Raw genomic sequence first — 12,021 nt, 5'->3', positions numbered from 1 at the left:
TCAACAATAGCAGAACAAATAGGGCCTTAACAAGGTGGATATGATGGTGGCTAGTCAAGGGGGTGAGTTAAACCAAGCTTCAAACCAGCCCTGACTGTTCTCTCTTTCCTTTGGCTAGCCCTTCTCTCCTCTTGGGCATCATATCACAATTTGTTCAACCCGAGTCCACAACTTTTCTCTTTAGCCATCTCATTGGCTCTTTGCCTTTCTGAGTGAATCTGATTATTGGGTTATAGGTAGCATTTGCTCAGAAAATATCTCAATACCTTCGGTTCCCTTGGTAAGGCCTCTCAATAGTGTAATTTCTTTGTTTACCGTGACCAAGTCCCAAGAAGAGGAGGGGTTCCAGTAGGTGTCTCCTGCAGTCTTGCATCCCCAGGTGGCATAATAAAACCGGTGTGGACCCCCACACCAGTGAACTTCTGCCCAATTTCTTCCATTGAGGGTAAACGTAAGTGGACACCTCTGTGCAAGGAATGCACATCTTAACACACACACCCCCAGGCCAGAGTCCTTTTTCTCCCACATGGGCAGTTTGCTTCTGCCAGCACTCTTGCCATGGGTGGGGATGTCCCAAGAGTCAAGTCCTGCTGCCAGCTGACACAGGTCAAAAGTGAGGTCAGGCCAACAGGTGTTAAGGGGTTTGGAGCCCAGGTTTGACAGACCCACACATGGGGGCAACAGGAGTACCTGGGGGAAGAGGGGGTTGCAGGTTTCACATGAGAAGTATGTACCTGGCCTGCAGCACTGTCCACCGTAAGGATTGTCCAAGTGACTAACAGTACCAGGAAGGGTCCCTTCCACTGGGGTTCTAGCAATCTTGCCTGATATATCTGGATGTAGACCCAGTCACCAGTCTGAAGATGGTGAGGGCTCTCTGGCATTCCTGGAGCATATAAGGCAGATGGTTTGGGCCAAATCTCATGTTATATTGACTGAATGGCTTGAAGCCTCAAGAAGAGGTTCCTATCAGTGAGTTGGGATACCTCTAGGGAAAGCCCAGTGAATACCAGGGGAGTTAGGGCACCAAACAGGATCTCAAAAGGGGTCAAGTTAAAATGGAAAGGGGTGTTCCAGGCTTGGAACAGGGCCAGGGGAAAGAGAACCACCCAGTCAGCACTGGTCAGTTTAGTTAAGGTGTATTTTAGGTTCCTGTTCATTCTCTCTACCTGCCCTGAGCTCTGGGGACAGTACCCACAATGGAGCTTCCAATTAGTCCCCAATATCTTTGCAAATCCCTGACTTACCTTAGAGACAAAAGCAAGATTGTTGTCCCATCCAATTATCTTGGGCACCCCAAACCTCAGTAAGATTTCTTCTAATATCTTCTTGGCTACCACAATAATTATTTCCTGCTTGGTAGGGAAAGCCTCAACCCATCCAGAGAAAGTATCTACAAACACTAGAAGGTATTTGTAACCATATTTTCCTGACTTAACTTCTATAAACTTGACTTCCCAACAAACTCCCTAGGTCTCTTTGCTGTTTTACTTGCTGACATTGACATACCTTACACTGTTCTACTGTCTTTCTGGCTAAAACCCTAAAGTTTATTACATATAACTTAACTACTTGGATAAGCTTCTTATCCCCTAAATGAGCCCATTTGTGCATTTGGCAAAATGAGTCTTTTGTTTGTTCTCTAGGGAGTATAGATTTCCCCTCGAGTGTGCCATTGTCCTTCCTCTTCTAAGCAATTTGGGCCTCTTCTTCTGTTGCACATTTTAAGTGAGGCCATGCCTTAGTCCAATCCCAGTTTCCAGTGGCTGTCTCTTGTAGGCCTGCAACCAGGATAGGCTCCTGCATAGTCATTTCTCAAGCCACTTGATCTGCCTGGTTATTGTCCTGTGCCACTGAGTCTCTCCCCTCCTGATGTCCTGGGCAATGAATAACACTCACAGTTGCTGGCTTCATCAGGACATCCAAGAGATGGCAAAGGCATCTGCACTGATGTACTGTGGGGGTAGAGGTTCAGCCATCCCAGATGACATTTGTGTTGTCCACCATGGCAGCATCCACTCATCTCTAGCCCTCATGACAAAAACTGTTCCTGTCTGTAGACAAGATAGCCTCGGCTTTCAGCGGGGGTGGACAGGTCAGTCAGAGGGGTCTTCCCTCCACCCGTGGGCTTCTGCCAGTATTTGACACTCATGCTGGCATGGCTCCAGGTTGGGATTGGGCAGCAATGTGACCAGATTGAGTCCAACCAGTGGAGAATCCAGTCCATGTCAGCTGATCAGTGGTCCCATCCTCTGGGTCTTTCCATTCAAAGGCAGAGTATTTTTTTTTATTTATTTATTTTTTTTATTATTAACTTGAGTATTTCTTATATACATTTCGAGTGTTATTCCCTTTCCCAGATTCCGGGCAAACATCCCCCTCCCCCCTCCCCTTTCTTATCGGTGTTCCCCTCCCCACCCTCCCCCCATTGTCCCCCTCCCCCCAACAGTCTAGTTCACTGGGGGTTCAGTCTTAGCAGGACCCAGGGCTTCCCCTTCCACTGGTGCTCTTACTAGGATATTCATTGCTACCTATGAGGTCAGAGTCCAAGGTCAGTCCATGTATAGTCTTTAGGTAGTGGCTTAGTCCCTGGAAGCTCTGGTTGCTTGGCATTGTTGTACATATGGGGTCTCCAGCCCCTTCAAGCTCTTCCAGTTCTTTCTCTGATTCCTTCAACGGGGGTCCTATTCTCAGTTCAGTGGTTTGCTGCTGGTATTCGCCTCTGTATTTGCTGTATTCTGGCTGTGTCTCTCAGGAGCGATCTACATCCAGCTCCTGTCGGTCTGCACTTCTTTGCTTCATCCATCTTGTCTAATTGGATGGCTGTATATGCATGGGCCACATGTGGGGCAGACTCTGAATGGGTGTTCCTTCAGTCTCTGTTTTAATCTTTGCCTCTCTCTTCCCTGCCAAGGGTATTCTTGTTCCCCTTTTAAAGAAGGAGTGAAGCATTCACATTTTGATCATCCGTCTTGAGTTTCATTTGCTCTAGGCATCTAGGGTAATTCAAGCATTTGGGCTAATAGCCACTTATCAGTGAGTGCATACCATGTATGTCTTTCTGTGTTTGGGTTAGCTCACTCAGGATGATGTTTTCCAGTTCCAGCCATTTGCCTACGAATTTCATAAAGTCGTTTTTGATAGCTGAGTAATATTCCATTGTGTAGATGTACCACATTTTCTGTATCCATTCCTCTGTTGAAGGGCATCTGGGTTCTTTCCAGCTTCTGGCTATTATAAATAAGGCTGCAATGAACATAGTGGAGCACGTGTCTTTTTTATATGTTGGGGCATCTTTTGGGTATATGCCCAAGAGAGGTATAGCTGGATCCTCAGGCAGTTCAATGTCCAATTTTCTGAGGATCCTCCAGACTGATTTCCAGAATGGTTGTACCAGTCTGCAATCCCACCAACAATGGAGGAGTGTTCCTCTTTCTCCACATCCTCGCCAGCATCTGTTGTCCCCTGAGTTTTTGATCTTAGCCATTCTCACTGGTGTGAGGTGAAATCTCAGGGTTGTTTTGATTTGCATTTCCCTTATGACTAAAGATGTTGAACATTTCTTTAGGTGTTTCTCCGCCATTCGGCATTCCTCAGCTGTGAATTCTTTGTTTAGCTCTGAGCCCCATTTTTTAATAGGGTTATTTGTTTCCCTGCGGTCTAACTTCTTGAGTTCTTTGTATATTTTGGATATAAGGCCTCTATCTGTTGTAGGATTGGTAAAGATCTTTTCCCAATCTGTTGGTTGCCGTTTTGTCCTAACCACAGTGTCCTTTGCCTTACAGAAGCTTTGCAGTTTTATAAGATCCCATTTGTTGATTCTTGATCTTAGAGCATAAGCCATTGGTGTTTTGTTCAGGAAATTTTTTCCAGTGCCCATGTGTTCCAGATGCTTCCCTAGTTTTTCTTCTATTAGTTTGAGTGTGTCTGCTTTGATGTGGAGGCCCTTGATCCACTTGGACTTAAGCTTTGTACAGGGTGATAAGCATGGATCGATCTGCATTCTTCTACATGTTGACCTCCAGCTGAACCAGCACCATTTGCTGAAAATGCTATCTTTTTTCCATTGGATGATTTTGGCTCCTTTGTCAAAAATCAAGTGACCATATGTGTGTGGGTTCATTTCTGGGTCTTCAATTCTATTCCATTGGTCTATCTGTCTGTCTCTGTACCAATACCATGCAGTTTTTATCACTATTGCTCTGTAATACTGCTTGAGTTCAGGGATAGTGATTCCCCCTGAAGTCCTTTCATTGTTGAGGATAGCTTTAGCTATCCTGGGTTTTTTGTTATTCCAGATGAATTTGCAAATTGTTCTGTCTAACTCTTTGAAGAATTGGATTGGTATTTTGATGGGGATTGCATTGAATCTGTAGATTGCTTTTGGTAAAATGGCCATTTTTACTATATTAATCCTGCCAATCCATGAGCATGGGAGATCTTTCCATCTTCTGAGGTCTTCTTCAATTTCCTTCTTCAGTGTCTTGAAGTTCTTATTGTACAGATCTTTTACTTGCTTTGTTAAAGTCACTCCGAGGTACTTTATATTATTTGGGTCTATTGTGAAGGGTGTTGTTTCCCTAATTTCTTTCTCGGCTTGTTTCTCTTTTGTATAGAGGAAGGCAACTGATTTATTTGAGTTAATTTTATACCCAGCCACTTTGCTGAAGTTGTTTATCAGCTTTAGTAGTTCTCTGGTGGAACTTTTGGGATCACTTAAATATACTATCATATCATCTGCAAATAGTGATATTTTGACTTCTTCTTTTCCGATCTGTATCCCCTTGACCTCCTTTTGTTGTCTGATTGCTCTGGCTAGAACTTCAAGAACTATATTGAATAAGTAGGGAGAGAGTGGGCAGCCTTGTCTAGTCCCTGATTTTTAGTGGGATTGCTTCAAGTTTCTCTCCATTTAGTTTAATGTTAGCAACTGGTTTGCTGTATATGGCTTTTACCATGTTCAGGTATGGGCCTTGAATTCCTATTTTTTCCAGGACTTTTATCATGAAGGGGTGTTGAATTTTGTCCAATGCTTTCTCAGCATCTAATGAAATGATCATGTGGTTTTGTTCTTTCAGTTTGTTTATATAATGGATCACGTTGATGGTTTTCCCGTATATTAAACCATCCCTGCATGCCTGGGATGAAGCCTACTTGATCATGGTGGATGATTGTTTTGATGTGCTCTTGGATTCGGTTTGCCAGAATTTTGTTGAGTATTTTTGCATCGATATCCATAAGGGAAATTGGTCTGAAGTTCTCTTTCTTTGTTGTGTCTTTGTGTGGTTTAGGTATAAGAGTAATTGTGGCTTCGTAGAAGGTATTCGGTAGTGATCCATCTGTTTCAATTTTGTGGAATAGTTTGGATAATATTGGTATGAGGTCTTCTATGAAGGTTTGATAGAATTCTGCACTAAACCCGTCTGGACCTGGGCTCTTTTTGGTTGGGAGACCTTTAATGACTGCTTCTATTTCCTTAGGAGTTATGGGGTTGTTTAACTGGTTTATCTGTTCCTGATTTAACTTCGGTACCTGGTATCTGTCTAGGAAATTGTCCATTTCCTGAAGATTTTCAAGTTTTGTTGAATATAGGTTTTTGTAGTAAGATCTGATGATTTTTTGAATTTCCTCTGAATCTGTTGTTATGTCTCCCTTTTCATTTCTGATTTTGTTAATTTGGACGCACTCACTGTGTCCTCTCGTTAGTCTGGCTAAGGGTTTATCTATCTTGTTGATTTTCTCAAAGAACCAACTTTTGGTTCTGTTGATTCTTTCTATGGTCCTTTTTGTTTCTACTTGGTTGATTTCAGCTCTGAGTTTGATTATTTCCTGAAAGGCAGAGTATTTTTGACTTTGGGGTACCCAGCTCAGGCAGAAGAAAGCACCTTTCAAGTCTAAAATGGTGTACAAAATTCCGGAATGTAGCGAAGAACTCAGAGTGTAGGGGTTACAAACAGTAGTACCACTCTACCACAGTTTATTTTTCCAAAGTCCCGGACTGGGTGATAATCGTTAGTGCCTGGATGGCAGAAGCAGTGTGTTCCAGGCAGAATGGCACTAAGAACAAGCCAAGCTGGAGGAGCTGGGGGATATGTGTCTTAATTCCTTTTCATGCCTTCCCCAACATCAAGTACTGGTGCACTGAGACAAGGTCAGCCTGGGTTTTAAGCTCCACATACACAGCCTGTAGATATGCATACGCATGGCCTTGCCCAGCCATTTCAGCCCAAGCAAGCCATTTTGGAGAGCAAATCCTGCAAGGGATAGGGGCAGTCAAGGATGACCATGAATGAGTGGGATACCCAGTCCACGCTCAGGTCGACAGTTCTTCAGGTAGTTCATGAATTTTTCCCCTCACTTTCAGAGTTACCCTGGGATTGGGGAGGGGGTCTGAACTCTGTCTTCCTCCAGGGCTAACTAACACCTTTACGGTTTGGGAGCACTTTCCCCAAGACCTGGGATTTCCTCCTCCCAGCTTCTGTTTTTTAGGGGACTCTCGAGTCCAGTGGCCACTCTCCTTGCAGTAGGCACAGTGGTCCTTTTAATGGGTTCTGTCTCTCTTCTCTGTTTTCCCTAACTACTGTAGTCATGATTCAACAGTAAATTCCTTTCCTGTCACCTTTCTTTTTTTTTTTTTTATCTCTCTTTCATCTTCTTCCTTTCTCTTTCTCTGTTCCTTCTCCTCCGTCTCCCTTTTATGGTAGACTTGCTCAGCAGCCTGCACTAAATCCCTCGACGACTTATCCTGTAGTCCATCTAGCCTTTGAAGTTGTTTTTCCCTGATAGCTCTACTAGCCTGGTCTATAAAGGCCAAAGTTGCAGCAGTTTTGTGCTCCTTGCTGCTGGGGTCACAGTGTGTATATTGGTGGAATGCTTCCATGAGCCACTCTAGAAAGGCTGAGGGTGACTCGTCTGGTCCCTGCTTAACCTCACAAATTGATGGGTCATCCTGCAACCCCCTTGAGACCTGCCAATGGAGTCTGGTGACAGACTTTCAGGTGTTTCTTACTCCTGCTGTATTAGTGGTCCCAGTCAGGTCTAGTCAGGGAAGATCCGCTGTCAATGACAGCCTGGTCAATTGATGGTGTCCCCGTATCTAAGGGGACATTCTTTCTGGCCTCCTGCATTATTCTTCTCGCTCTTTGGCCATGAAGAGCATTCTCATGAGTTGTTGGCTAGCATCTCGAGTGGGCTGGTGAGTAAATAAAACAGTCTCAAAGAGATTAATCGGCCCCTTGGGGTTACTGAAAAGGGGGATAAGGGGGTGGAAGATCCATCAGCAGCAGAGCCACAGTGGAAGACTCCTGGAGGATGTTCTTTACAGACTCGTTGGTCTCTACAGGGTTCTTCTTCATGGTCAGGACCTGCTTCGAGAGTCTTGGAGACAAAGAAAAATCTCTTATCCAATGGGGTGGTGGTGGTGGTGGTGGTTCTGCACTAGATCCTTCCAGGTAACTATATAGGCCATTTGGTCTGAGTACCCGAGGGATCTTGGCCTAAAGATTCTTTCCTCTAGTGGTTAACTAAGATGTTTGACAGGGTAGATTCAGACTGTCCCATGTCCAAAAATAGCGTCAGTCACAGTCCAAGTCCAAGAACACAGAGAAAGACAATCCACACACAGTTTCACCCCTGCCATGGGTGCAGAACAGGACTGAAGTCCAAAAACAAAGAGAAAGACAATCAACACAGAGACAGCTTGCTCTTCTCATGGGCACAGAAGCCAGGTTCAGGTGACCTGCCAGCTTATGCTGGAATCAAGTCCAACAGGTTCCAAAAGGAGCAGAGTCCTCCCAACTCCCTCCAGACCAGACCGAACCAGACCAAAGGCTCTCTAAGCCCTACAGATGCTCACGAGCAAACCGAAAGCAAGCCAGACAGCACAGATATCTGTCCGAGTCCACACGCAAACAGACAAACAGAAACTAACAGGCTGAGGCACCCCTGCCATGAGCACCACAGAAGACAGGTGACCCGCCAACTTATGCTGGAATTGAGTCCACAACCAATAGGTTCCAAAAGGAGCAGAGTCCTCCGGACTCACTCCAGGCCAGACCAAACCAGAAAACTTGGCAGTGCCTGCCACTGTCCCCGAATGAGGTGAACTCCCTAAACGGAGTCCAGAGCGTCCTCCAGGACTCCTGTAGCACATGACATCCAGGCATGTTCCACTGCTTGTGGCTACCTCTCCTTGGCAACTCTTGTTCAGTTGCAACCCAAAACCAAATTTCCCAGCGGCTGCACAGATTCAGAGAACCAAAGAGAAACTAAACAGACATTTAGAGAAGACACAGACAGAGACAACTGTGGTACCTGCTCAAGCTTTCCTTAGGTCTCTGGTCACCGGTTCCTCAAGTGGGACGGATTCCCGGCCAATGCACCAAATGTAGGACCCAATCAGCCCTACGTCATGGAGATCCCACTCATCTAAACACAGAGACGGAGAGCGATGCAATAAGCAAGAAGTTTAATGATCCGGTGCACTGGGGCGGCCCTGTAATCGGGACAGAGGCGACCCTGAATGACAAAAGCACACAATTTTTATACACTTGTGGAGGATAGCCTTGACCCTTACATTCATCAATGGCGAGATATTCTTGGCACGCGCTAAGGACCCTTCCCTTTTCGAGGTTAGCTCATTCACATGGATGGAGGAGTGCTAAGGGTGGCTAGCTCATTTCCTGGAACAGGGTGTTATCCTACATTCTTTGGACAGTGTGTTAAAGTCCCAGCCACCTGGTATTTGCCTAAGGCCGCCTTTGTCCTTAAAGTTTGAATCTTACAAATTCCCACCAAAAGACTAACAATTTTGTTCAATAAAAAATTTTAAAAATCATGTTTCGTAAACAAACAAACAAACAAACAAACAAACCACTGAATGCTGAATGGCCAAAGCAATTTCAGTGAAAAGGAGAAAGCTGGAGTTTTATGATGACTAGCATCGTTTAAATCCTTTTGAACATATTTGAAGGCCAAATTTCTTTCCCATAGTTGTTATAGAAAACCATACCCATAAACAGGAAACAGGAATTCAAGCAGCTCATAACTGGAAAGCATAAAGAGAAACAGAATTATAGCAAATATTGGCCTTTGGCTGGCATGGAGTTGCCTCAATTTCTCTGTCCTTTTTCAAAAACTCTAAATACCCTGTGGTAGAAACTTTGAAAAGATAGAGAGGAGACAAAAACAGTGTGTCCACTCCTGACCTGACAGCCCCTTCCCTAACTCCATTTTGGGGCATCCCTGTTTTGGTCTATTGTTATGTGTTGTAAAGCTAAATTCTATACCCAAAAGTTAGGCCTAAGAGTAGCTTTTCATGTTTACGAGCTTTTGTTGTGCAAACCTTGTTCCTTGACTTAAAACTGTAGGTTAAATAAAATTGGCTGCAGCCAAGTACTAAAGGGATTAAAGATAGGTGGGTTAGGGATGACCTGGTTGGAGGAGAAGAGTTGGGGGGAGGGAAAGGAGAGAAGGAAGAGGAAGAGGAGGAGTAGGAGGACAAGGATGATGATGATGAGGCAGCCTCCATGAGGGGAGAGGAACCATGAGCACATGGCCAGGAGAAACAGTAAGTATCTGGGGCACACCATTGGGGAGATAGCCAGGCCAGTGGTTAGAAGAGTAGATTAGGGGTGACCCCCAGGAATTGTGAAAGCCAAGTAAAGTAACCATATTCTGAGTATCATTTATTTGTAAACTAGCTGGGGGACAAGCTTAAATTCTTCTTACTACACAGCCCCTTTGAAGTAATTATGTATGGCTTTTGGGAGAGCAAAACTAGACACATTTTTACAAACAAACACAAAACTAGGACCAAGAGAAAGGAAAAATAAGGCTTTTATATGGGTTAACATTAAGTTCTATTCAAGTTCTATATGTCTGTTTTTCTATATTTATAAAGTTTATTAATTTCTCCGTAAGTGTACTCTAAGTACATGTATAAAGTACCAACACCAGCACAGATTCTATGCTGGATATTTTTAATTTTCAACTCGATACACTATGGAAATACTTGGAAAGAGATCCTTAGTACAAAATTGTCTTGATCAGGTTGGCCTGTAAATAAGTCTATAGGGAACTGTCCTGATTGTTAATTGATGAGGGAAGAGACACAGTCCATTGTGGGTGGCACCATTCTCCACACATGGTATCTTGACTATGAGAGGAGAAAACTAGCTGAGAGTCGGTAAGCAAGCATGTGTTTGTTCTCATTCTGCTGTTGACTATGGATGTGATTTGACTCGATGCCTTTCTTTCTGTCTCAACCTCTTCAAAATGATAGACTTACTTAAAATTGTAAGCTGAATAAACACTTTTTCCCAATCTTTCTTGTATTTTGTCACTATCACAAGGACAGATTCCTACTTCCATAAACATTTAGTACAACATAGCAGTAAGAGAAATCAGTAAAATATGGATTGGGTGACTTCTAAGATACTGCTCTGACTTTCTTTTTTAACTTACCCCAAAAGAATTTCTATACATCCTAGTCCCTTTCTGACCTATGTGTTTCACCTTTTCCTTTCGCTTTCTCTCCTAGTACTTTGCCAGTTCTGAGGACCACTCCTCATCCTCACACTGCCAAGGGCAAGTGCAATGCTGTGTTCAGCATTCCCCTGTCCTGTGAGAATTGTCCATAGAGTCTTCATGTATTATCAAGTGTGAGAATGAGATTAGAGCGATACTGTTTATCATAACATTAGCTAGAACAAAAAGAAGAAAAATTATTGACCTGGGCACAGATATACACATAAACATTCCAGTTTCCAAAGGATTTCAGAATAACACAAAAGGCCGACAGAATAAAGACCATCAATAACTCGAAGATAATATCGGCTCCTGTCCATTTGGCTGCTAGTGTTAACAGTTCTTCTATAATTAGGCTCATAGAAAAGATGTTCCCGAGCCACATTAACTATCCATTAATTAATTCCTTCCTTGTATCAACTTCATCAGTGGCTTCAGTGTATGAAGATAAATTAGTTTTACTTATCATTGTCCCAAATCTCTTAGGAGATAATGACAGCTAATTGAAACTATCAGAATAAAAATTAGCGTTCAAATCAGCAGACAAGACACCACATTGTCTAGTTTAAGTGGAAAAGTAAGTAATTAAGATGTGAGATACTTATCACATTTCCTAGAAAGCCTCACAGAGGGTAGAAGGCCTCCAATGGATAGCTATAGGGCTTAGAGTGGAGCTCTCTAGCCCTGCTTCTAGAGAGGGGAAGGGAGGATTTCGCCCTCACGTTTGCAATACAACACTGGGTTCATGGGGCAGTTAAATTCAGAGGCCGTTAAAAATCACATGCACTGATTTCCTGTGTACTTTGAAATGAGTGCAGATTCTCAGGAAGTTGCAAAATAGCTCAGAGACAGCCTTTCAACCTGTCCACAAATACGGTGCCGATATAAAAGAAGAAAAGCTGCGTTGGTGTGTAGGTATGTGTACAGTTCTGTGTAACTGCATAGGTCCCAAAAGCCACAATACAATCAGGATGCCACACTGCTCCACTGGTGTCGTGTCTCCTACATCCTCCTCCTTTATAGACATGCCCTCTTCCCCTCCCTCCCCATCAGCAATCATTAATCCATCTTCATTCTACTCTGTGTTCAAGACCACATAAGTGAATCATGTGATCTTTGGACATTAGATTTTTGACTCAGCAGGTTAACCCCTGAAACACTTTCAATGACTCCATTGTATCAATAGAGTTCCTTCCTATGGCTGACTAGCATTGCATGGAACCGCTGACATGTGTGTATTTATTTATCCACGTATCCATGTGTGTGTGTCCCTTTATCCATCAAGTGACAGAGTGTTGTTTCAGGTTTTGGACTATTACAAATAAAAAGTTGGGAATATATCTAGGCAGATTCTCTGCCCAGCTTTTAGTGTTGCTCCATTTCTGGAGATTTTCTTCTCTTAAGAGACAACGACTCTTTACCTAGCTCCAGCTAGCTTTGAACTCTCTATGTAGGCCAGATTGGCTTTGATCTCCTGGTGCTCCTGCCCCAGCC

Source organism: Rattus norvegicus, chromosome 8 (assembly GCF_036323735.1).
Source record: "Rattus norvegicus strain BN/NHsdMcwi chromosome 8, GRCr8, whole genome shotgun sequence".
Lineage (NCBI taxonomy): Eukaryota > Metazoa > Chordata > Mammalia > Rodentia > Muridae > Rattus > Rattus norvegicus.
Note: the sequence above shows the minus strand (reverse complement) of the source record.